The sequence below is a fragment of the Felis catus genome, chromosome B1, assembly GCF_018350175.1.
Source record: "Felis catus isolate Fca126 chromosome B1, F.catus_Fca126_mat1.0, whole genome shotgun sequence".
Taxonomy (NCBI): Eukaryota; Metazoa; Chordata; class Mammalia; order Carnivora; family Felidae; genus Felis; species Felis catus.
In genome coordinates this window covers 121,366,805-121,394,276 of record NC_058371.1, presented here as the reverse complement: position 1 = coordinate 121,394,276, position 27,472 = coordinate 121,366,805, and the positions used below count along the sequence as shown (strand labels likewise).

The following is a 27,472-nucleotide window of genomic DNA, read 5'->3' as shown; positions in this document are numbered from 1 at the left end:
GACTATGGATGGTAACAAAACTTGGAATAATGCACTGTTACTTGTGATTCCCTCTATGTCTCACCTTAGCAAACTGTCCTTTTGTAATTAGGCTTGAATTGTCCTAATTTGAATATGCCATCCTGCAATGACCCTGAGTGACACAATAATTACCATTATATTTAGCATTTATTGGTACTGTAAGGTAATAGGCCTGCAAAATGGGATTCTGACCATGAGTTTCTCTTAAATTAATAGAACACATCGAGAATCATCTTGCCAGGAGAAGGTGGGACATAGGCACTCCATGTAATGAAAAGGCATTTCTGTTCCCAGATTATCACTGATGGTGATATAAATGATATGCAGATGGGGGACACGGCAGTGGGAGATCACTGTGGCAACAATAGGGACTATAAAGATTGCAAGTGAGCTGGTTTCTTCTCTCCCTCAATAGCTTACTTATTAGGGGGGAAAATAAGAGATATAAACTTATATAACACACGTGGAGAACCAGATGGCCTCTATGAAAGATTTGAAGGAATTCCTTATCTCCTACTGTTGCAGGATATATTTGGCTAAGGCACAAGCCCAGGATCTGGTTGTAAGGGGTGAAGGATTGCAGAGTTAAATACTGAAGCCTGCCAGGTTTCTCTTCTATGGCAACTGGTAGAAAAAGACCTGTACCCTGAAGCAGGGGATTGGGACATTTGAACACATACTGGGCTGAGGATTTTGACCCTCAAAATTCTCCTGAAATTTTCTTGCCTAGGGAGGTAGTGTCTGCCTCATACCCTTCCTCTAAGTAATGCTCCTCTGCATAAAAACTCTGTAGTTATTGAACCTAAGGTGGTTGCCTCATAACCTAATGTTAATTTTTCTCACAACCCAACCTCAGGCCTTGTCATTCCTTCTAGACCTAAAATGAGAATTTTTTTTTTTTTTTAACAACATAGCACAGTTTGAGAAGCTCAAGACCTGCCTCCAGGAAGAAAGTGCATATAGAAAAGGACAGAAGAATTGACTAATCCGTATCAGCAGATGCAATTGTGTGGAATTCCAAAGGTTCTGTAGCAAGGGAAAAAAACTATATGGTGGACCAGGTCGAAGTCATTTATGTGGGTCCACTTACCTGGAAGTTAGATGTAAATGTTATCTCCAGGACCTTATAATGCACTAATAGTCTACTAGGTTTCTTAATTGAATTCTATACTCATACATAGAACTCACTTGGCATATTGCAGAGGACAGAGTCTAAAGGCTTAGGAAGATGGAAATATTGGAATAAATATATTATAAATAAAACTGCTTAGTCACTGCCTTGTCTTACCCTTTGGGAGGACCCAGAGGACCCATCATTCACCAAAGCATTAAGAGTTGCATCAGGGGTGCCTGGGTGGCTCAGTCGGTTGAACATCTGACTTCATCTCAGGTCACGATCTTATAGTTTGTGAGTTCGAGCCCTGCATTGGGCTCTATGCTGACAGCTCAGAGCCTGGAGCCTGCTTCAGATTCTGTGTCTCCCTCTCTCTCTCTCTGCCCCTCCCCTGCCCATGCTCTGTCTCTCTATATTTCAAAAATAAACATTAAAAAAATGATAATTAAAAAAAGAAATGCATTGGTGTGAGGGATAACAGTATGGAAAGATCTATGATGGCTCCTCTTGGATCAGAGGTAATGAAGGGGATGATGCAATGTAATTGGGTACACTGATCTTAATGTGACTAGTAGGAATCGCAGAATTATAGAGGACATTACTAGCAATTAATTGTAGAAGAAGTGGTGGATGCTATTGCTATAATAAGCCATAGGGCTTGAATGGTAATCATGGAATTTGGATTTGAGGAATCTGTGACAATGTTTAATTGATGAGGGAGTCTCTAGTAATAAAATATATGGCAGCCTACTAATGGACTGTTTGACATATAGAAGAGGAAAAAGTGTTGGCCCACAGTAAAGAAACCTAATTCACATTTTTGAAGTGGATTTCATGCCTTCTATACAATTTCTAAATTTGTTCAAATCTAAATTGGTTCAAATACCTCAAGTCTCTTAACGAAGGAGAAGTCCAGGTCTCTTTGTAGAAAGACATTATAATATGGAACTATCAATCCTGTAAATCTTTTCCCAAGACTCCCCTGGGAGATCTGAAGCCATTTATTATGGTGACTGTGCATTGAGCCAAAGGTAAATGCCCAGATTTTCTGGAAGTTATTAGGTATCGTCCACGAACTGAAGCTAATCTGTCAAGACCCCAAATAGCTTTTTGTTTTCAGAAGCAGAAGGACTGGGGATAAATACAATGATTATTTCCTCATTCAGAAAGTTTAGGGGAATTAATTTTCAGGAAGAGGCAAAATACCCATATTGACATTTTGACCTATGAAGTGGGGAGATATGATGGTAGAAAAGATTGAATAGAAATCCCTGAAACTGCCTCCAACCCTTCCCTTCCTCTTCCCATAAGATCAAAAGTGATATTCAATTCCTGGAGATATTGTAGAGATTAGTATCACTATACAAATTTTGAGAAATAAAATGGTTACGCTTGCCATATATTACTTAACATTAGTCTATTTGACTGATACAAAAGCCAGATGTATTATGGAGAATAATAGTAGCCTATAAGCAAACTTAATCATGTAGTGATTATATTTGCAGCTGTGCTGGGATTCTATTTTAATAAGTGAGGGAGATCAGAAGCAGTTTGCATTTACATGGCAGAGACTACAGTATACCTTCAGTATTTTGCCCAAGGGCTGTGCCACTCTCTTACTCTATGTTATAACCTAGATGGGCCTTCATCATCTTGTTATTTTACTGAACATCTCACTTATCTACTATACTACATAATGGTGACACTGTTAGCTGGGTCTGGTAAGTAGGAAGTATAAAGCACTCAAGATATCTTAATAAGATGTATGCATTCTAGTGGTTAAAATCTGTTATATTTCAGGGTCTAAAATATGTGTTGTCTGGTAAGCATAATGTGATCTCTTTTCTGAAAAGCTACTACCCCTTACCCGACACTCACCACTTAGAAAATGGTATGCATCTAAAACCAGTTAGGATTCTGCAGCCAATGCATATATTTGGGGATGGTCCTCTCCCTCATTTATTGGCAAATCATAAGGTTACAATTTTTGAGTGGGACCTCTAGGAAGAAAGGGCTCTGTGGCAGGTCTAAGTTGCAATGCAGGTTACTCTGCTATCTGGACCTAATAATATGGGACACTATAAATAAAGGAAGTATTTGTGGCAGAGAGAGATGCTCTTTGAGCCTCTGGCAAATTCAGTATGAAAATCACAGCACAGGGTTCTGGAATGAGGCCATGTCCTTCTTTACTGACAAATATTTTCCATTTGAAAAATAACTCCTGGCTTGCTAGCTGGTTCTGGTAGACACTAACCATTTGACCATGGGATATAAAATGACTATGCAATCTGAACTTCACATTATATATAAAGTATTATTTGACCAACAGAATTTAAAGTTGGACATAAACAATAAAATTGAAATAGTATCCGCACATCCAGTCCTGAGCATATTCATCAATCTTTAGGAGCAGATTCATCTTGTATTTGCTTCTCTTGTTTTGTCATCTTTTCCTCATCCACACTTATGACTGCATGGAGAGTTCAAAATGACTACTTAATTGTGGAAGCAAAGCATGGGCCTGATTTATGGATAGATCTCCGTGCTTTGCTGGCACCAGATGAAGAAGGACAAACATTACACAACAATCACACTCAGTGGTGACCTTGAAAGACATGTGTGATGGAGTCATTATTACTCCATGATAATGTTAACAGCTGATGGGATTTCATAGGTCTCCCAAGATGAGAACATGTAGTTTTCAACTGGATGAAGGAAAAAAAAAATGAATGGTGAGGGGCAAAACATGTAGGTTTTGTTGAATATATTCCATGTGAAATTACAGATCAACTTTCACCCTTCTAAATTTTGATCTCTGCCCTGGAAGAATGGTTTGTGTGGGCTACATCCCAGGCTTCTCTGGCTTTCAGCTGAGGCTGGCCAGTAGAGATCCCAGGCAGGCGATCAGAACGAGAGCGAGCATTTATTCCCATGGCTCTTTTCTTGTGAAATCATTGCAAATTAATTTAAATTTGACTCAACATCACTTTACTTCAAGGTAATTTAACTTTTTTCTATATGACTCTTTTTTTTTATGTCCTGATCACTGGTCCTTTCCCTTGTCCTTTTAGGCCTATGGGTAATGATAGCACTGTTCTAACCAGTTCTGAGTTACTGCACAACCCTTCTGGTTCAGAACCACCCTACCTACACCTTTGTAAGTAGGACCTTAATTTAAAAAAATCCTCTAAAAATTTCCAATTTGAGAGTGCCATCTGTTTCCTACTGGGAAATACACCTCGGGCAGTCTTCTTCCCTCTTAACTCCACTCTGTTCGTTATTTAGAGCTCATGCATTTTCAAGTGACAAAAATATTCCAACTAACCTTGCTTAAGCTGAAAAAGCATAGGGATTTATTGCATCACTAGAAAGTCCAAGGGATAATTCTGTCACCAGGCATGGTTGATTCCAAGAGCTCACATGATGTTGGCAGGGTTCTCTCCTCTTGGCTTTAGTTTGTGTTGCTTTCCTTTTTTAGGCAAGTCCTTTCCACAAAGTGACAAATATGGACACTGGCTGTTCTGGCTTACGGTGGCTTTACAGATGACAATCCTAGGAAAAAGAGCGTGAGAGATACTGCAAACATCCTAACACACATTGTGATGTGATTCCAATGGTGAACTGTTGGGTGTAGTTGAGGTGGCTTTCCTGGCTGTCATGTTGGCACTCACGTAGAATAAATGAACAAACTCTGCAGTCTGGCAGAGGAGTGGCTGTGACTAGAAAAGAACATTGCCTGGATCAGAGGAGGGCCATCTCCCAGCTCTCCACTGGAGCTGATTCTCTTTGAAGTATATACTTGAAATCAAGGAAGAATGTTGATAATAGAGGGTATAGGGCAAGCCAAAGGCCAGCTTCTCTTTTAACTGGAACACCCCTCTTGCTCGAATAGTGTCACTTGTCTGCCTCAGAAGAAAAACTGTTTTGGTAAATCCATTTGGAATGGCCTCTCAGCCTCAATCAGATCACCAAACTCAATAATATTGTGAAGAGGGATTCTCTTGGGTGAACAGTGAAATGGAACTGTTCAAAAGACTTCATAAAAGGCACAAAAGCCCTTTGCCAACCTTGCGTGTCTCTCTTTTTGGTAACCTTGCTGCAAATATAACTTGGAGCAGTTTGTATGAATCTTTGGGGTGACAATGGATGTAAGGAAACACACTTGTCTGGGATAGAGGATGTATTGCAACTTCTGTGATATGAAATGCATAATTCAGCTGGATTATAGCAGCAGAGGGAACAGACAGGTAAGGTGGAGTGAGCTCCTGAAGGGAACGGCCCCCACTGGCATAATTGGTAGAGCCATGGAAAACCTTTGGGATTTCTTATCCAAGCACAATGTGAGAGTGGCAGGCGTGAAAGACAGCTTTGGCTATGGCGTTAGTAGATTGGTGTTATAGCTGTTTATGAAAGAAGTGCCTGGGGTCTAGACAAGGGAATTCACAGTTTACTGGAGAGAAAGTAAGACAAAGAGATAAAGAAACCGCTCTGTGCTGAAAACAGAATAATATATGCTAAGAAGTGGTAGATAGAATTCATTTGCCTTTTAAATTCTTGTTTGCGCACATCGAGCCAGGAACCAAAGTAGTGTAAAAATACAAATTGCATCTTTCACAGAGCAGATAACATTTTGTGACTGGAGATTTTGGCATGTTTTATTCAATAGATATTGGTTAAATTCTTTATTATTATGTACTTAGTACCTACTCTGAAAATTAGTGTGATATAATGGAAAAATAGGGGTTTTGTGTCTGGCAAGGTGAGTTTTAGATACCTTTTTTGTCACTTAACTAGCTTTGTGCTTTTGGCCAAATTTCTGAACTTCATGCATAAAATGCAGCACACAGCTCCCACCTGCTAGGATTGCTGTAGATATTGAATCAGGTAATGTGGACAAAGCGGCTGGCACAATGGTTGTTATACGAACAAATGGTTGCTGATATTACTACCAAACCTTTAATTAGAAGAGATCCATTCAAAGCAGGATGGCATCATGGCTCTGGTTAGTTGACATGTATATCAACATTTACGCCTACCCACCTTCCCACTTTAAATTGTTTAAACTAATCGAGCATGTTAAGGTTCACCGTCTTTCACTTTTTAGCCTACTTGGGAAAGGGGTTTGTCCGAGGGGTTTTTCTGCGGTCTGGTTTCATCCCCCACGGGGATCAAAAGGTGGTATATGCTTTGCGTGTCAGCCTGGCTCACAGCCTGCCCTGGAGAAGATATAGCTTACCTCTGCTGAGATTTAGAAATCGAGACGTAGTTTGAAATTTCTGATCTACACCATGGGCTTGTTCCTATACATTTCAATAGCTCAATATTTTCATTGTGTACTTAAATGTCAACGTAGCTTGACCTCTGGATCTCCCCGCATTTTGCCACCACTTAAAGCTACGGGTGCAGACCTTGTTATTGCTTCTACATTAGCAGATGAGAGAGGTACACTTAAATGACATATTTGTTCTTTTGTTTTAATGGGATGAATTAACTTGGGGGTGGGGTGGGGTGGCGGGAAGCGCTACAACAAGTGTGCGAGCAGGGGGCACGTGTGAATCAAGGGCAAGTGTCTCTTTTTTAACGTGTATGCACGTTATTTAAGAAATGAATACAGCAAATTATATCTTTCTCATTACTATGGATGCCTTTGGATTCTCCCTCAGTTTAAAATTTGACTTGTGGAAACAATATTTCAAAAGTTGGGATTAGAATTCAATATAAGTAAACACTTTTCTTGACATTTTAAAATCAGAGACAACATATGGTAACTGTTGTCTGTGGATATATTCATTTTGGAAATTTTCTGTTGGCTTTCTGCTAATTCTAATTCAGAGCTAAGTATCCTGTTCTCATTTTCTTCTCAGTTATCTTGTATTTATAACTTCTTTCTGATTTTCCTATGTATGTAAAAGAGGTATCTGGAGCTGTACATCAACACAACAGTGAACAGGGGGGCCTGGGTGGCTCAGTCAGTTCGGCGTCCGATTCTTGGTTTCAGCTCAGGTCATGATGTCATGGTTCATGGGACTGATCCCCCCTCCGCATCAGGGTCTGTGCTGACAACACAGAACTTGCTTGGGATTCTCTCTCTCCCTCTCTCTGCCCTCCCCCCCAATAAATAAATAAACTTAAAAAAAAAAAACTTAAAAAACAACACAACAACAACAGCAAACAGGAACACAGTTGTGCAAAGCAGAAGTACCTCATTAAATTTATCTTTTTAAAAGTTACTTTTAAAAATCAATGACTTATTTTATAATGGCATACAACTAAAAATACTAATTTTAATTAGTAAGTGCATTTGTTTAAAAATTTTTTTTTAACGTTTATTCAATTTTGAGAGACAGAGACACAGTGCACGAGAGGGGGAGGGGCAGAGAAAGAAGGAGACACAGAATCCAAAGTAGGCTCCAGGCTCTGAGCCATCAGCACAGAGCCTGACGTGGGGCTCAAACTCATGAGCCATGACATCATGACCTGAGCCGAAGTTGGACGCTTAACCACTGAGCCACCCAGGTGCCGCAGTAAGTCTATTTCTTTATGTAAAACCTCCATACTAGACATTTTCAGGTTGCCAAAAACAGAGGCTGCTTAAGGCACCAAAGATCAGTGTTTATGGGGAGCATCTGTAGAAAGCGCATACAATCGCTAGAACATCATTGGCAAAGACAGGTAGCTCTGATTGTTCATCAAGTTTCAACAGATGCTGAAACAGCATTTCAACAGCAAATGCTCCATCACTGCCGTAATTCAGACACTTCATCTCTGTTTCAACTGCTTCTACTTCTCCTTCCATTAAGGACCACCTGACCCTGTTTGTGAGTTTTATCCTCTAAAGGGAGGCAACCACAGAGACGGACTATGGGAGAGAAACTGAGAGAGGAGATATGGTTTGATGCCCTTTATGAAAATCTCTGCATCAAAACACCTGGTCAGCCTGTGGCTCAGGTACTGTCCTTTGGCCTAATTAGCTGTTGGCCAGAAGAGCAGGGTCATAAAGCATGAGATTACATGCCTGAGGGGCCATCTGGTATAAATTATGGTGTCTCATGCCTATTCCCTCTTTTCTTAGTGGAGGACATGGTCATTGGCAAACTTTCAAAGCGAGATACAGTTCTCTACAGTATATGTCACGGACTCAAAATACAGAATCCATTACCTTCCAGGAACTTAAAACACACACCTTATTCCACAACCATTCAGATGACTGATATTAAAAAAGAAACCAAGAAAATAGCAAGTGTTGGCGAAGACGTGGAGAAATTGGAGCCCTTGCACATTATTTACCCCATAAAGGTTGTTGTGAGGATTACATGAGTTAATACAGCATTTAGAATAATGTCTGCAACATACCAAGCGCTCAACAAATGGTAGCTGCTCTTACAACCTGACTATGCATAAAATGTGATTCTTTCCCCCCCTAAATGAGTGGAATATATCCAAGTGACTTTGGTAGGTGTGTCTTCTTTTACATCTGAGATCAGGAATTTCTTAAAAAAATTTTTTTAGGGTGTATTCATTTTTGAAAGAGAGACAGAGACAGAGTGCTAGCAGGGGAGGGGAAAGAGAGAGAGGGAGACACAATCGGAAGCAGGCTCCAGGCTCTGAGCTGTCAGCACAGAGCCTGACGTGGGGCTCAAACCACAATCCGTGAGATCATGACCTGAACCGAAGTCAGGCACTTAACTGACTGAGCCACCCAGGTACCCCTGAAATGAGGAATTTCTAATAGAAAGTCCTAGTGTGCTAAATGTGAAAGAAAAAAAGTTCTTTGCCTTGGGAACGTAATAGGCTTCTTTAGATCAGATGCAGCCATATATAAATCCATATATTATAATCTGTTAAGTTAGCGGTATTTTTTGCTTGTAATTTTCAATTTCACCACTAAAAGAAAATATAGTTCCACATTAGATACTTTGCTTTCTCAGGCTCAGTCATTAGATCTTTTCTAACTATCCTCTCTCAGTTGCTCTGCGTTTGTGTTTATTGTAGAATGATTTAGTGAGCTTCTGAAACATGGTGGGGCATATCTAATTTTGCAAACCAGACCAGGCTAGACACAGAAGGATCACATTTGCATAATGGCCACAGTACAGCTAAACTTATAGCATTTTCCTTTGCATAACAATAACATTCAAATTATTAGGCTGCTCAAAATATAGCAGTAAACTAACCCAGTCAGGTGTCCCAGTTTAATATAACATACTGTGGTCCTTTTCTCCCTGAACATAACTAATGAAGCTCTTGTTTCTCCGATTTTTTCGTGTCAGAATCCAATAGGACATCTCACATGATTATGTGTGTGTGAGCTTGCTTGTGTAGATGAGAGTCTTGTTTAAAACAAAAGAATCTGTTTTCCTGATTTGTCTTGACTCCTATTGAAATTATTTTCTCAACTTCTTTTCTTATCGATGCAATTTAAATAATTTTTAAAAGCCTAATAAATATGTACATATGAACAGTAACACTAGCAATTTGTGTAAACAGATACTATGATTTTAGAGTGTCATGTGCTTTCAAAATGTTCTCTTAAATTAGATATCCTGAGGATATAGCAATTGTCTTTGGCTGCCACAATGTCGTGTTGTTCAGTGACACATGGAAAAACCTAAAGCTATAGGTCTTTGTTGGGTTCTTTTTTCCCTTGAATAATAGTTACGAGCATGGGATTTGGCATCCTATAGATCCAGGCCACCGCTTTACCATTTGCTAGTCATGGGACTTTGGGAAAATGAACCACTCCGACCCTCAGTTTTCTTATTTACAAAGTGGAGTCATGATGCCTATGTCTGATTACAAGGGGGTGGTTATGAGGATTAAATGTGAGAGCACAGAATATGGTTTCCTTCTCGGGCTAGCTCCCCATCATGATGGCAAGATGGCCAGAAGCAGCTCCAGACTTACATCTGACTGGTTAAATAACTATGAGAAAGAGAGCTAGCCCGGTTCACAAAACAATCCCTGTGGCCAGAAGGAAGGAACACATGAAATGGCCAGGGTCTCATGCCTACTATTTTTTTTTTTTTAAGATTTTTTTCCTTTAAGCCGCACTGAACTATAATCTACCTGTGATAAAGTTCACCCAGTTTATGTGTATCATTTGATGAGTTTTGATGAATGTATGCTAATGTGGAACCACCACCAGATCAAGGTATAAAACATTTCCATCACCTCAACAAATTCCTCTGTGCCTCTTAGTCCCGCTCTTCCCTGGTCCCAGCCCCTGGCAACCAATAGTATACTTCTTGTCACTACAGTTTTATCATTTAATAGAAGTTTGTACGAATTGAATCAAAGGGTCTTTTATGTCTCCCTTCTTTTATTTAGCATGCTAAGTGCTTTTCAGATTAATCCATGCTGCTGCCTATATAAGTAATTCTTTCTAGTTCTGAGTAGTAATCGATTGTATAGACACACAGCACAGTTTGCTTTTCCACCACCATCTGATGAATTTGGGTTGTTTCCAGTATTTGGCTGTTATGAATAAAACTAGTATGAAGATTCATCACAAGTCTTGATATAGATGTATGGGTTTCTTTTTTTTTTTTAGTGTGTGTGTCAGCGGGGGGCGGGGGCAGGGGTAGAGTTGGGTATATACCCAGGAGTGAGATTTCTGGGTTGTGTAGTAAATATGTATTTAATTTAATATAAAACTGTTGGACTGTTTTCCAAAGTAGTTACACCATTTTTCCTTCTGACTAGTGATATATGAGAGTCAGTGACTGCTCATCCTTGCCCATACTTGATATTGTCAGTTTTTGGAATTTTAGGTGTTATTTTGGGTGTGTAGTGATATGTAACTGTGGTTTTCATTTGCATTTCCCTAATGACTAATGGGGCTAAGCATCCTATAATGTACTTATTGGATGGAGTTTTCTGTTTACATTTTTGATTTTTAAAAAATTGGGTTGTCTATCTTTCTAGTATCACCTTTTAAGTATTCTACATATATTCAGAGTACAAGCTCTTTATCAGATATACGTTTTGCAAATGTTTTCTCCTACTCTGTGGTTTGTTTTTATATTCTTGAAGGTTTTTCTTGAAGAGTAAATATATTTAATTTTATATTAGCTATCATTTAAAAATATTTCATATTTTTTTATACTTTACCAAACAAATCTGTTCCTTCTTCAGGGTCACACAGATTTTCTCCTGTATCTTATTTTAGAAGTTTTAAAATTATATCTATCTTTACATCTCTAATCTATTTTGAGTTATATGCATATGGTGTGAGAGAAAGATACAGGTTCATTTTATTGCATACAATAATCCAGGGTCCCAACATCATTTGTTGAAATAGAATTATTCTCTACCAAATTACCCTAACCTCTACCTTGAAAATCAGTTAACTATATACATGTGTATATTTATATCTTGATTCCCTATTATGTTAAAATTGTTCATTTTTTCTGTGTCAATACCAAACTCTCACGATTAATTATAGGTTTATATTAAGTTTTGTAATCAGATGGTGTAAGTCCTCCACCCTTATTCTTCTTTATCTTATTGTTTTAGCTATTTTTGGTCCTTTGAATTTACATATAAATTCCAGAATCAGTTTGATAATATCAGCTAAAGTCTGTTGGGATTTAGCCAAAGACTGCAGGGAAGCTACAGATGGATTTGGAGAACTGACATCTTAAAAATACAAACTTCTGATTCGTGAGCATGGTTTATTTCTCCCATTTATTTTAGCGTTCTCAAATTTTCTCAGCATTTCTCAGAGTATCGGTCTTATATATATGTCACTGGCTGTATCCTTAATATTTCAAATTTTTGATATTATTATAAATGATACATTAAAATTTTTAATTTCTAGTTGTTCATTGCTAAGAAATAGAACTATAATAAAGTTTTGAATTTTTATTTTATTTTTTATTTTTACATTTATTTATTTTTGAGAAGCAGAGCACAAGCGAGGGAGGGGCAAAGAGAGAAGGAGACACAGAATCCGAAGCAGGCTCCAGGCTCTGAGCTGTCAGCACAGAGCCTGACACAGGGCTTGAATCCACAAACCATGAGATCATGACCTGAGCTGAAGTTGGATGCTCAAACGACTGAACCACCCAGGCACCCCAGATTTTTGTATGTTAACTGTGTATCTTGTGATCTTGCTAACTCAGATATTAAACTTGGAAATGTTTTCATAAATTACTTAGAATTTTGCTCATGGACAGTTATATTATCTCCCTTTCCAATCTGTATAACTTTTATTTCTTTTTCTTAAAAAAATTTTTTTAATGTTTATTCATTTTTGAATGACAGAGAGAGAGCGCACAAGCAGGGGAGAGGTGGGGGGAGGGGCGCGGGGACACAGAATCCAAAGCAGGCTCCAGGCTCTGAGCGGTCAGCACAGAGCCCGATGTGGGGCTCGAACCTACGAATCATGAGATCATGACCTGAGCCAAAGTCGGAGGCTCCACTGACTGAGCCACCCAGGTGCCCCTATTTCTTTTTCTTGATGTAATGCTCTTGTTAGGACATCTAACACAATGTTTAATAGAAGTGATATTGTAGATATCCTTGCCTTGTTCTCAATCTTAGAGAGGGAAGCATTTAGTTTTTTTTACCGTTAAGTATGGAATTAGCTTTGGTTTTACATCAATGCCTTTTATCGAGTTGAGGAGGATTTCCTCTATTCCCAGTTTGTTTGGAGTTTTTACTATAAACGGGTATTGAATTTTGAAATGTGCCTGTTTTGCATCTGTTGAGATATTCATATGAGTTTTTCTTTTTTTAGTCTCATTATATGATGACTATTTGATTACTTAAGGTATATTTAAACAATCTTGTATTCCTGAAATCATTCTTTGTCAGGATGTATTATGCAGGAATTTGATTTGCTAAGATTTTAAGGGTTTATGTATCTATATTCATGAGAGATATTGTTTTTCTTCTTGCCACATCTTTGTCTATTTTGGCTATAGGACAATGATGGCCTCATGAAATGTTTTGTGAAGTGTTTTCTTTATTTTCTGGAGCAATTTGTGTAGAACTGGGATTTTTTTTTTCTTTCTTAAATGTTGGTAGTATTCACCAGTGAAGCCACCTAAGTCCTGAGATTTCTTTGTGGGAAGATTTGAAAGTAGAAAATTATTTTCTATTTCTTTTTGAGTAGGACTTTGCAGTTGGTAATTTTCAAGGTATTTGTTTATTTCACTTAAGTTGTCAAATTTATTGGTGCATAGTTGTTTATAACATTCCCAGATTATCTTTTTAATTTCTCTAACTTCTGTTTTGGTATCTCCTTTTCAATTCTAGATATTTAAGTTTTTGCCATACTCTCTGTCTCTGTCTCTGTCTGTCTCTCTTATGTGTGGCTAGGGATTTGCCAATGTTATTAATGTTAAAACAACAACAACAACAACAACATATGGGACTACATCAAACTACAGAAGTTGCTGGGGAAAGGAATGACTAAAGAAAAGACAACTTATAAAACATGAGAAAATATTTTCAAATCATGTATTGGATAAGGGGTTAATGTCCAAAATATATAATCAGGTATTAATATAGCCACTCCCCCTTTCTTTTGATTAGGGTTGACATGTACATCTTATTACATCTTTTTACTTTTAAACTGTTTGTAAGTGGATTTCTTGTAGGAAACCTATAGTTGGTTTTGTTTAGTACAGTTTGACAATCCTTATCTTTAAATTGGTGTTTTTGGGTGCTTAGGTGGCTCAGTAGGTTAAGCATCCAACTCTTGATTTCAGCTCAGGTCACGGTCTCATGGTTTGGGAGATAGAGCCCCGGGTCAAGCTCTGCACTGAATTTGATTTGCTAAAATTTTTATTAATAAGAGATATTAGTTAATAGTTTTCTTTCTTGCCATATCTTGGGATTCTCCCTCCCTCTCTCTCTGCCCCTCCACCTCCTCCTATGTGCGTGCGCGACTTCTCATTCTCAAAATAAATAAATAAGCATTAACTTGGTGTGTTTATTTCATTTATATTTATATTTGGCCTGATTCTTCCTCTCCTCTTGGCAGTATATCTTCTATCATATTTTGAGGGCAGCAACGATTACAACTTTCTGTTAAAATTATTTCTCCTTGCTCTGATTCTAAGCTAAAGAAGCAAATTTATTATTATAAGTTTGCATCCCACTGGCTTTCTGCAGGTGTACTGGCAACAATACGATCCACAACTAAAAGTTACATTTCTCCTCATAGAGCTATCGATTGATATTCCTGATGACACAGTGTCTTTGTAACCAGGGTTAGCCTCGGGAAGCGAATCCCTTGGGAGTGTGCCACTCTTCTTCAGAGCTGAGGTTTGTACCTTTGACTGTGATTATCCCCTGGAGGGCCTACCACCCTTGGAGGTCCTGAATGGGTGTTCTGCCTTCCCAGACAGCTCTATCTTTGCCGTAACCAAAACAGGACCTGGTTCTAAATGAGTGTTTCTTAAACAGTGGTCTATGGAGTATTTACATAAGAATCATCTGGGCTGTGTCTTGTAGTGTAGATTCTGGGCCACAAACTCAGGCTAATTGAATTTATCTCTGGCAGGAAGCCCCAGGAATCTGTGGTTGAACAAGCTTCCCAGGTGATTTTCATGCACATGCCATTTTAAAAGGCATCATTCAATATTATGAGCTCTGATAATGAGAGAAATGCATCCTCTGTATTTATTGTAAGAGTTCTAAATTTTACACACGTGTTGTGTATTAATGCTATAGAGAACGTATACACAGGCAAAAATAAATATTAAAACATTGACATTTAGAATGAATAAAAATGGAAGTTCTGCTACATATCTATATTTATGTCTATATTCTAATGGTTGTATTTACTCACTTTGGATTCACCTGTTCTTTTTTTTAAGTTTATTTTTATTTATTTTGAAAGAGAGATGCAGAGCATCGGGGGAGGGGCAGAGAGAGAGAGAGAGAGAGAGAGAGAGAGAGAGAATCCCAAGCAGGCTCTGTGCTGTCAGTGCAAAGCTGGACAGAGGGTTCAAACCCACAAACCGTGAGATCATGACCTGTACTGAAACCAAGAGTTGGATGCTTAACCAACAGAGCCACCCAGGTGCCCCTCGATTTTCCTGTTCTAAACCTTAGGGGAGCTGGCTAGGCTGAAGTTTATTTTCAATAATTTTATAAAAGGGAACCAACACAAATGCTTCAAATGAATTATTGGGAGTATTGTCTTTCAACCATGATAATACCCAGGCTACACCCCAGACCAATTAAATATGAATCTGGGATGGGACTCAGGCTTGAGTATTTTTAAAAGTTCCCCGTGCCATCTCAATGTGCAAAAAGGTTGAGAATGTTGCTATGGGAACAATGCTTCTTAAACTTGAACGTGCATCAGAATCACCTGGAGAGCTTGTTAAAACACAGATTCTTGGGCTCTATTTGCAGATAGGTCAGGGGTGCTGGTGGTGGTGGCGTTGATTTCGTGTTTCTAACCAGCTCCCAGGTGAAGCTGATGTTACTGGTTTACAGACCACTTACTCTCAGTAGCACCGCATTACGGTGATGGTGGAGCCTCTCCAAACTTCCTGCCAGCTCTTCGCCTGTTTTGCCTTTTACTGGTTAAAAATTTAGATTCAGCCTATGCCTATATTAATGAATCATTCCTTTGGGAATATAATAACTCCTTAAAACTGGTTTCATCCTTAGCTCTATCTTACATATTTGAGAAAGACCAATTATCACTCACTGTGTACTGCCATATCCCGATCATAAATGCTGTGACCTAAATGAATTAATATGGTCGTATTATCTTGGCCATGTGATGACCGACACGTCGACAAGTTTATTGAGCTACCTTTTCTTCTTTACTGAAAATGGTAATATCATATAGTCTCGATCCTGATTCCTACGACGGAAGGTCCTTCCTCATTCCAGAATTAGGTCTTCCTGGAGTTCTTTGGTACCAATTCTCAAATCTCAAAAGTAGAGACAGAGGAAATAGGCGTGAGGACGCTCAGTTCCAGTCTGACTTTGCCATTAAATTCTCTGTGTATGTCTAAAAGAGGCATGTTCAACTTTCTGGGTCTCATGTTCTTCACCTATAAAATAAGGAGTTGGACAGGTGAATATTTTTAAGTTCTTCTTCAGTTCCAAAATTGTCTTCTCTGCAATTTTACAAACACCAGGCCTAGAGCAAAAAGGCTACTGTGTGAGTTTGTGTTGATTCGGTAATTCCGTACATTAAAATCAAAGGTGGTTCAAATGCTTAGCTCTCCGGAGCTTTACTTGTCAGCTTTCAGGGCAGAACGAGTACAATTAAAATGGGTATAGTTTCATGGTGGCTTTGCTTCATCCTGCTGGGGCTAGGAAACCTCTCCAGAGAATCACCTCAATGATGAAAATCATCAGTTTCGATCTTCCTTTGGCAAAACAAAAGGACTCCGTGATGCTGACAGAAATTGTATTCTTCTGTATAAAATCCTGCATGCCAAATAAAGAAACTTGATAACATTATTGCGAGATTAAAAAACAAAGATCAGTGATTTTTAATAAGGTTACAAATTGGAGCTTCTAATCTGTTAGCCCGATGTGGAGCTGGTAGGTCATTGACAGCAAAGCTCTTGCATGGGAGGGATTTAGCATATGACTAATTTTAAGGGCTAACAACCTAGTAACACAGAAAGCTTGGGAAAATTAAAAGTATTATAGGTGTTTTAAAGAAAAAAATGTAGATTATAAAACTAACTTTTGATTACTCAATAATTCCACTTCTGGACATATTTCCCAAAGAAATAATTAGAAATGTGGTAAAAGCTGTGTTCATGACGATGCTGAGGGTAGGGTTATATAAATATACAATAGAAAAATATTGGAGCAGCCAATATCCACTAATGGAGTAGTTAAATGAATTACTCCATCCACGGGTTTGAATAATATGAAGACATAAACTGAAATATAATTATACAAAAACATGGAAAAAATAGTTATAATATGTTAACTGATAAAACCCAAGGACAGACTATGTACCGTAGTAATCATGATACAAAATCATGAATAGCGAAAAGGTGGTAACATTATGCAATAGTTACATAAGAAGCAAGAGGTTATGGGTGACTTTTCCCTCTACTTTCCCAACTTTCCATAATGTTTCTGGGTTACCTTTATATCACAGTGGTTTGGAGCACAAATGTTGCCGCCATATGCCTGTGTTCAAACCTGGCTCGGCTTCTTACCACCTGGGTGAATTCGTAAAATTATTAACCTCTCCTCTCAGTTTCCTCGTTTCGGAAATGAGGCTAATTCTAGCAACTCCCGCATAGGTTGTGAAGATTTAATAAAGTTGTATAAAAATCACTTAGATCAGAGGATAGGACATGTGGCAAATATTAGGTAAGTGTTTGCTCTTTATTATTGTTTAAAATAATTTATCTTATTTCATCTATAATGTCTTTTCTATTGATAGAAATATTGCACTTTTTTTTTTAAATAAAGAGAATATAAAAGTTTCTTCCTCAGATCACTTGGCCCCTCTGACACATAAACAATCCCCCACAGTGCAGGAAAAATTGCTGGTAAGTTTATGTATTTTATACAGAATCCCTCTCCGCTCAGACTCTCATTTTCTATCTTATTTCTTGGAAAGTTTCTTACAGTACACTTAGATACACCAATCGATTTACAGGTACTCACATAAATATGAGGATCAGTGATTACCACCGAAGTTGACATAAGATCTTTGACTTCTTTTTGCTTGAGTCTCTGAAATCACCAGAGTTCATAGCACCCAAAGATGCTATGATCCTTGTCAGCAAATAAGGAAAACTTAGTTTTTTAAACAACAGTCTGTTATAAGCAATGTTATTTCAGAAATTGTTGGGAGCTAGAATCTGACTTTACTTTTTCTAAGACTCCTTGGCACGGAATTTGTTTCCACAGTTATGAGGCAATACAGAAGAACCAAAACTCAAACTCATTAAAAATCAGATAAGCAAAAAACTTTTAAGTAAACTTTTAAAATGAGAAAATAGTTGGAATATTTGGAAGCGGATGAGACCTAGATATTGATAAATATTAGCAGTGACATGTAGATATTCCTAAATATTTAGTTAAAATTTTTAATTTTTTTAAATGTTTATTTATTTTTGAGAGAGAGAGAGAGAGACAGAGTGTGAGCAAGGGAGGAGCAGAGAGAGGGAGAGGAGACACAGGATCCGAAGCAGGATCTCTGAGCTGTTAGCACAGAGCCCAACGTCGGGCTAGAACCCACTAACTGTGAGATCATGACCTGAGCTGAACTTGAAGGCTTAACCAACTGAGCCACCCAGATACCCCTTAGTTAAATATTTTAAAGTGGAAGAAAGTTCCTAGGTCCACGACTACTTTGTCCCTAATACAGCTCCTCACAGGTGACAATTTTTTTTTTCACTTCTTACTGTTATTACTTCCATATACTTAAATAATGTGCTGGTACTTCTAGGTCTTGATTTTTTTCTAATCTGACAAACTGTTTTACCTGGCAAGTTAGTGCATTCGTCTGTGTGACGACTGCTTGTATATTTGAAATGAATTGCACAATCTTATTTTGTGTTCTCTTTCTCCATGCTTTCCCCTCCCTCCATCAGTTTCTGTCTTTTTGGATTTATCAAGATTTTTAAAATTCTCTCATTTGCTTTAGTTAGTTTAGAAGTTATGAAGTATATGTCTGCTGGGAATTTGACTTAACTAACTTAAATTGATCGATTTTTAAATGTGAAGGAGCGCCTGGGTGGCTCAGTCAGTTAAGCGTCCAACTTCGGCTCAGGTCATGATCTCCCGGTTTGGGTTCGTGTCAGCTGTGCTGACAGCTTAGTCTGGAGCCTCCTTCGGATTTTGTGTCTCCCTCGCTGTCTGCCTCCCCCCCACCCCATGCTCTGTCTCTCTCTGTCTCTCAAATATAAATAAACATTTAAAAAAACTTTAAATCTCAAACCGAAATTTTAATTTGCCTATAAACCCAATTTTGTCATGATATAGTATTCTTTTCATACATTGCTGTTTCTGAGTTGCTAATACTCCAGAAAGTTTTCTATCTGTATTGATGAGTAAGATTGGCCTCTACTACTCTTCCCTTTTACTGACATTGTTGGGATTTGCCACCGAGGCAATACTAATTCTTAACATCAGTTGAATCAGTTGAGAAGTCAAACATTTTTTTCAGTTCTTTAGAGGAGCTTGTGTGCAATTAGCATTGTCCTTCCTTAAATGTTCAGTAGAACTCAGCAGTGAAACAATTTGGACCTCGAGTTTTGTGGTAGAAAGTTTTATATTACTGACTTCATTAATTCAACATTAAAATGTTTTAAGAATTTATTTCATACAAATTAAAAAAATTTTGTCCGTAGAATCTGTAATGATGTTATGCATTTTCAGGACTGAACTGTGCCTCCCTCTCTTTCTCCATCAGCCTGTTAATGTTAATAGTTTTATCAGTTACTTTTGACTTTGTGACCCTCTGTATTATGTGTTTGTTTTCTATTTTGTATGAATATCATCTCTTTCTTTGAACTGATTTTCCTCTAACTTCTTGTGAGGGACTCCTAGCTCCTTTATTTAAGGCTGTGCACTTCACTCTACATAGTGATTTCGCTGCAACCTGTGAATTTTGTCAGGAAGTATTTTCAGATTTTACAAAGAAATTGATCATGAAGCAAGAGGTGGACTGTAGATGCTATGACCTATTTCCTGATCACCCTTCAAGAAGAAATCGTTGATCCCCTCATTTGCTGAGAGTCCTCTGGCAGAAGGCCTAAAGCTTAAGACCCCTTTCCTGTACTGCCTTTCCTGGTGAGCGTGCCTCACTCAGGGTTATGCTTCCTTCTTTGGGCACTCTGAACCTAGTACCTGACTGAGGTAGGCTAGAAATTCCTGACCCTCCATGTTTATAGCCGCTTTATCAACAGTAGCCAAGTTATGGGAAGAGCCCAAATGTCCATCAACCGATGAATGGATTAAGAGGTGAGATATATATACACACACACACACACACACACACACACACACACACACACACACATATACAATGCTACTTGGCGATGAAAAAGAATGAAATCTTGCCATTTGCAACAGTGTGGATGGAGTTGGAGGGTGCTATGCTAAGCGAAATAAGACAGTCAGAGAAAGACGGATATCACATGATTTCACTCATATGTGGAATTTGAGAAACTTAACAGATGATTATAGGGGAAGGGAAGGAAAAATAAGATAAAAACAGAGAGGGAGACAAACCATAAGAGACTCTTTAATGTACCGACAGCAAACTGAAGGTTGACAGGGAAGAGAGCGTGGGAGGGTGGGGAAAGTGGGTGATGGGCATTAAGGAGGGCACTTTTGCAGATGAGCACTGGGTGTTATATGTAAGAGATGAACCACTGGATTCCACTCCTGAAGCCAAGACTACACTGTATGTTAACTAACTTAAGAATATGTTAAAAGAATAATAAAAATAAATAAATACATTCCTGACACTCCCCAGTTTGGGACCACACTTACAGGTCAGCTTCAAAACTCCCCCTAGAGTCTGCTCAGGTCTCTGTTGAAATTTCCCAGGTATACTTCTTCAGACCAATATTGTTTTCTTCTCTTTATTCCCACAGGTATTGATCCCAAGAGTTTTCTAAAAATCCCCTGGAGGGGTAATCTCTGTATCATTCTTTCTCTCAGGGAATTAGACCTTTGAGAGAAGACTTTCTGGGAGAAATGATATTCAAGCTGAGAACTAAAGTAGCTGTCTAGAAGATAGGTGCGGTAAGTACCAACAGGCAGCTCACTGGGGGGGGGGGGGAGGAGAGAGGAGAGGCGTGTGCATGTGTAGGTGTGCTAAAGTGGAGTGGTGGTGGGGAAGCATGGCGGTATGAGAGAAAGAGCTAGAAAAGCATGCTTACCTAAACCACGGAGGAGTTTAAAGTCTCCCTTGAGAAGTTTTGGGCCTTCCATCCCATTAGAAGTCCTACAGTTGTAGGTCCTGGGCACGGTTCATTGATTAGAAGGGCTAGGTGGGAACTCTTTGCCAGACAGAATTCAAGAATATACGTGGAGCCAAATTTCGTTCAAATAGTAAAGATGTTACCATTTCTTGAAGTATGATAGCACTTAGCCAACAACAAATGTTTGCAGATAGAAATGATCACTAAGTGATTCCAGAGTGTTTAACTATCCACTTCCTCATTAGAAGTCCATTTCACTGTTGACTTACCCAGCAGGATTTTGGAAAATGTTTTTACTCTATTGGGAACATGTAGCCTTCTATTCTTATGGCTTGCAGGCAAATGGCACCCACAGGGAAAATTCTGCACATTGTCAGTTCTCAGATATGCAACCAGCTCACTGCTGTGCTTTATTAAAGGCATAAATCTGAACTTGTGCTGAATATGTACAAAGGAAATTTGATTTGTTCATCTTTATAACATCAAAGAGTTACTCCAGTTCCAAAGGCAGCCTATTTACTATCTCATTAAAGGATCAGCACCACAGTAATGTTTTCCAATAGGTGGTGTCACCGACAGCTTGGAGTCCCCTAGGTTTTAAATGCACTGGAGAGGGGCGCCTGGGTGGCTTGGTCGGTTAAGCATCTGGCTTCGGCTCAGGTCATGATCTCACAGTCCGTGAGTTCGAGCCCCGTGTTGGGCTCTGTGCTGATAGCTCAGAGCCTGGAGCCTGTTTCAGGTTCTGTGTCTCCTTCTCTCTGTGACCCTCCCCCGTTCATGCTCTGTCTCTCTCTGTCTCAAAAATAAATAAACGTTAAAAAAATTAAAAAAAAATAAATGCAGTGGAGAATGCAACATGATCCTATAGAAAATTCAAGCTAATACCTATTTCTTCAATTGTCAATAATTTATCAGCTATGGAAAAAGCACTGATTTTTTATTATTATAAAAACGCAGTAAAAAAATTAAGCTTTTTGGCTAGGAAAAAACCTCTTTAAGTATTCAGAGAATCCACGTAGAAGTAGGTGGCAGAAGGAGAACGGAAGGGGAGGGGGTGAGGAAAGTAAAAGAATATCTACCTTTACTTGACTGGAGAGAAAAATAATGATGTTTTTATAAAGATTTGAATAAACACTTCAAAGATCTGCCACCAGCAAGAAAGGTCAATAGAGTCCCTTTGATAATGGATCCAGCTGAAAGTAGCAAACCCTGTTGCATAAATACAGGACTTCAAAAGCAGTATTGCAACTCCTGAATGACAGGTTGTTAACCTTACCAGTTCAGTGTATCCAGGAGAAAACAATGTTTGTGTATGGAGTTTCATCAAAACAATTGGTAGGCACGGTGATATTTTGCGGTGTAGCTCGACACAGGGAAGTCATTTCTTGCCCATATAGTAATCCAGTGAGGACTGGTCATATGTTCCCACATACCTGTAGTGGAGGCTGGGAGGTGTAATCTGTGACTGGGAACCCACTTTGCATTGTCACCTCTGTATACTCTGGTAACTTTGGGGTCAGTTAACTCTCTTCCACATGAGCCATCACTGTCCTCAGAAAATTGCAACAGATCTCTTTTGATTGGTTTTTCTGATAATTCCTGCATTGATATGCAAACATCTAATCTATATGTAATCCTCTGCATTTAGGAAAAAAATGATTATGTTCAGTTCAATTGAATAAAAATCGTTGTATTAAATATTATGGGGATCTGATGTTGTTGAGGTTCAGTGTTAGATTCTGTAAATAAGATATTGTTAGGGTCTTCAGGGAACTCTTAGAGAATATATTCTAATAAAACTCAACTTCAATAAAATGTAGTAAGTGCTAGTTTCTTTTAAGAGTGCTAGATGTTTATTCTTCCTATAGTTGAAATAAGGAATCATTCATTAGAGGATTGTCAGAAGCTCAGATACAATTGTACTGACATTTGAATAAAGTTTTTTGGTGTCATGTGTCAAATGAAACAAACTTGATAAGATTTTAGTATATCTCCTACACACACACACACACACACACACACACACACACAGTGGAATATTACTTGATGATCAAAAAGAATGACACCTTGCCATTTGCAACCATGTGGATGGAACTAGACTGTATTATGCTAAGCAAAATAAGTCAGTCAGAGAAAGACAAATATCATATGATTTCACTCGTATGTGGAATTTAAGAAACACAACAGACCATAGGGGAAGGGAAGGAAAAATAAGATAAAAACAGAGAGGGAGGCAAATCATAAGACTCTTAAATACAGAGAACAAACTGAAGGTTGCTGGAGGGGCTTTGGGTGCAGGGATGGGCTAGATGGGAGATGGGCAGTAAGGAGGGCACTTGTTGGGCTGAGAACTGGGTGTTATATGTAAGTGATGAATCACTAAATTCTTTTCCTGAAACCATTATTACTCTATGTGTTAACTAACTTGGATTTAAACAAAATAAACAAAAATAAAAAAAAAGATTTTAGTATGGTTCTAACATGTAACCATGTAGAGAACTTTATATTGCATTGAAAATGTCTGATTTTGAAATAAACTCTTCTCAGTTCTGTCTTTCCAAAGTGGAGGAACAGCAGACTCAGACTAGCCAATGTGATTTTTATTCCATAATATGCCACATGCAGTCAGTCTTCTAACAACTAATAATTGGTATTTGGTCTTAATGAGCTCTAGTTCAAGAAGTTTTCCATAGCACAGAGGAGTTTGACATTCCACATAACAGCACAACCACAGCATATACAATTAATGCTTCGTCTTTCTTATATCATTACTTGCTATGTTCTTCAGTGCCCTCCACAGTCCAGAATTACTACTCCTAATTCCACCCTTGTGCTTTTTGATAAAGAATCAAATACAGTTTTGAATCTTCAGATGGAATTAGTTATTGTAATGGAAAGAAATTAAACCCCAAAGGACCGGGTCTGCCATTGGGTGGCCTGAAATATGCATTTCACCATTCAGTGCCTTAGTTTCCTCATGTGTGAGAGTCTCACAGTCATGAAGCTACAATTTTCTATGCATTTTGTTTAGTGAGTCTATTACTCTAGTATATTTCTGTATAATTATGTTGTCTATGTAGGGAATTCCAACGTAAAAAAAAAAAGTCCATTGGATATAGGCTATAGCCTTTTTGTTATTTAGATACAACCTACCTACTTGTTCAACTTGGAAATCAGTTGTTCACACTACCTTCGTTTATGTCTTTAGCTTCTTCTGTGCTGCATCTTTCTTATCTCCGTAAATACAAATTATCGACTACCTGAAACTAACTCCATAAGCTATGAGCTTAAAAATTGCACAATTCTTCTGTTTGGCAGTACTCGAAGGAGGAAGATAATGTATTGCAAATAAATAGGCTTGGTTTTGGGACTGCTTCCAATTTTGAATCCTTGGCAATGTTGGACTTCCACTGGAAAATAAAATTAGCCAAAGCTCTAGCTCAAAATCTTTTGAAAGATAAAGCTCTGGGGATTACTCTAATGTATTCAAGGTGTCCATGTGCCTTGAGTATGGCTAATAATAAGCTCCCTGGAAAATATGATGAAGATGCTGGCAGGTTATCAAAGTTCAACCAAAATCAACTGCATGCACATCTAAGGCTACCATTTCCAAAACAGATCAGTGGATTTTAGGTTTATTGTTTCATTTGGAATGTTAAGTTTGGGAGTGTGGGAGGCGTTTTTCATCATCATAGGGAAGAGGACAATAAGCCTCGCCTCCCATATTCAGTGTGTATCTGCTTGCTGTTTTATCTTAGCATCTGAAATTCAAAGTAGCTTCCTCCAAAGCAAAAGGCCACCCAGGAGCTGGAATGAAACGAGCACGAGGAGGAATTTGCGGTGAGATTTGGCCACAGTCCCTGAAAGCCCCCTTCCTGCATTTTTTCAGAGTGTAGGGTAATATTTGAGCGTCCGTAACGCGATAGATGTTCTACCCCCCCCAGACTCAGTCTTGGGGAATTCTTCTCGGAGTGATTGCACTTCAGAAGTGAATAAAGGTATTACTTGCCTATTCCAAAATTCAGAGACACTGATGAAAATATTTCAGATCATAAGAATTTCCCTAGTAATCCAGCTACATATCAGGTTCATAGAAAAGGGTTTAATTTTCATAACTGAATAAACTCCCTTTCTATTCAGGAATTATGTAACTTCCAGCCGTCATTTTTAACTAAGGAGATGAAATGAAGGTTGAATCAAAGTCACCTGTAACACTTTCTCAACTCTCACCTTCTCTCCGCTCAACAGGCCCCATTGTCTCCCCAAGAGAAATTCTAGCACATTCTTGCCCGTGAGGCAGCATGTTAGAAACTGCCACTGGGATCAATAGTTACTTATAAGAGTGGGTTGTATCTCCCGGATGCTGGAGTGGGAAAAATGTTGAGGAATAGCTCTGCTGTCTTAGAGCAACATTTCTCAACAGTGTCCTTAGCCCTTCGAGGATCTGTGAAGTTAGTAATGGAGACCTGCAGGCGATGTTCATTATTTTTTAAAGCAACCTTATGGAACCTTTATATCCACTGACAATGAAGCTACTCTAGCTGCTGGCTGAAACCTGGCCTTTTGTCTTCAGGCTAAAATTATATCAAGTCATGGTGATGAGGTAACTATTGCAAGCTATGTGGAAGCTCTGATGAACATTTACATGTTCCTTGATGAATAAGAATGGAAAAAAGTGACCTGCTGTTTAATTACGTCTAGTCATTTCACAGACTATTTCAAAACATGGGACATATAGAAGAAAAGTAATTAAAGGGCACGTGGCACTAAAATGTTGGGAAACCACTGACCTCAAATGAAGTAAGATTCAGCACAGGGGAAATATCTGTTGATTTCTCTTTAATCAATAGCTTTCTTATTGATAGTAACATCTATAAATACATCTCTCCCCCCACTCCCCCCGTCCACATACACAGATTTGTACTTTGTTCTATAATCGGTAAGACTGAAGAAAGAAGAACAGATCTACTAATTAAGGATAGAACTCTTAATATATTGACAGCTATAGTCACTTTTTAATTTTAATTATGATCTTTTGAAATAATTCACATTTGATTAATCTCCAGTAAATTTGAGTTCCACACCCTTGCTCTTCCTAGAAGGGGTGCTGTGGGTGGTGAGATCGTGGGAGGCTCAACTTCAGAATGCATTTTTACAAAATTACTATCATCAGTAAGTTCTGGGTCTTACATAAGGTGTGAATGATTGGCCTTAAAAATATATCTGCAACTACGATGCTTATTCATATAGTTCTGACTGTTTTTTTGTATAATGGGTGGTAAATGAAAGTTTGGTCATTTGGGTGTCTTTCTTTCTGTAGAACTAGCAAGAATTTCTACCAGCAAGCTATCATTAAGAAAGTCGTTACTAAAGAAAGAAAATCATGGGAGGAGACCCTGAAAGCTACCAGATTTTAACTTTTGGAGAGCAGCAGAAAGCTATTAGTCCTTTTTCTATTTTCCTTCTAATACCAATTAGATTGAAGGGGGGAAGGACAAGGTGGCAGCACTTTGTTAAATGGCAGTGAGGCATGAGGCCATGAGAAGGGTGATGGGTTCCAGGTGAACAAATATCTGGGTCTGTTGGTTTGATCTTTAAGGTATCAGTAAGAAAACAATAAAGAAAAAAAATGGGAGAAAAAATGGGAAAAAGAAAAAAATGGGAGAAGGCAGACTTGCTGATTTTCCTCCATGGGAGAAAGATGTCTTAATTCTGAGATGAAAGTGCATTCTACAAGAAATCTGCTTTGTAAGGGAATTGCCAACAGGTTCTTGAGATTCCACGTCATCCTTTCAGGTTACTTGAATGGAGAGAAAACATACATGATCGATATCAACCCCACCTCATTCGCATATTTATTTAACAATATTTCAGCGCTCTTGGAGTCATACTGGGTTAGATTATTTATTCAGTTAGTGGTCATAGCGACTCCTCAGTCAGATTTTAAGAAAAGGAGGTTCGACAGAGAAGGAAAAGAAATAAAGGATGCATACCTTTGCACTTTGTGAAATAATACGTGAATTCATCTTTTTGAAACCCCCTTTTCATCACTGCTCGTTCCCATTGTAAAGCAGAAACAGTAGTTGGAAACTCGAAAGCGGTTTAACATCTGTGCCACTTCACATGTAGAATATCTGTTCTCGGGGTGCCTGGGTGGCTCAGTCGGTTAAGTGTCTGACTTTGGCTCGGGTCATGATCTCACAGTTCATGGGTTCGGCCTGTGTGGGGCTCTGTGCTGACAGCTCAGAGCCTGGAGCCTGCTTCTGATTCTGTGTCTCCCTCTCTCTCTGTCCGTCCCCTGCTTGCACTCTGTCTCTCTCTGTCTCTCAAGAGTGAGTAAATAAATGTTTAGACAAAAAAAATTAAAAAAAAAAAGATTATCTGTTCTCAATCAGTGTGCAATCTATCTAGATCGCCAGGAGAGAGGAAGCCCATGATGCAGAAACTC

General features: G+C 38.5%; 1 long non-coding RNA gene across 1 annotated transcript in view; it reads left to right on the top strand.

Moving 5' to 3' along the window:
- Positions 1 to 1,539: 1,539 nt before the first annotated feature.
- LOC109499050 overlaps positions 1,540 to 27,472 on the top strand; it is a 43,226-nt gene continuing 17,293 nt past the window's right edge. The window contains exons 1-2 of the long non-coding RNA XR_006596910.1: positions 1,540 to 5,382; positions 20,695 to 20,845. This is a non-coding gene — a long non-coding RNA (uncharacterized LOC109499050). The remainder of the gene's footprint in view (positions 5,383 to 20,694; positions 20,846 to 27,472) is intronic.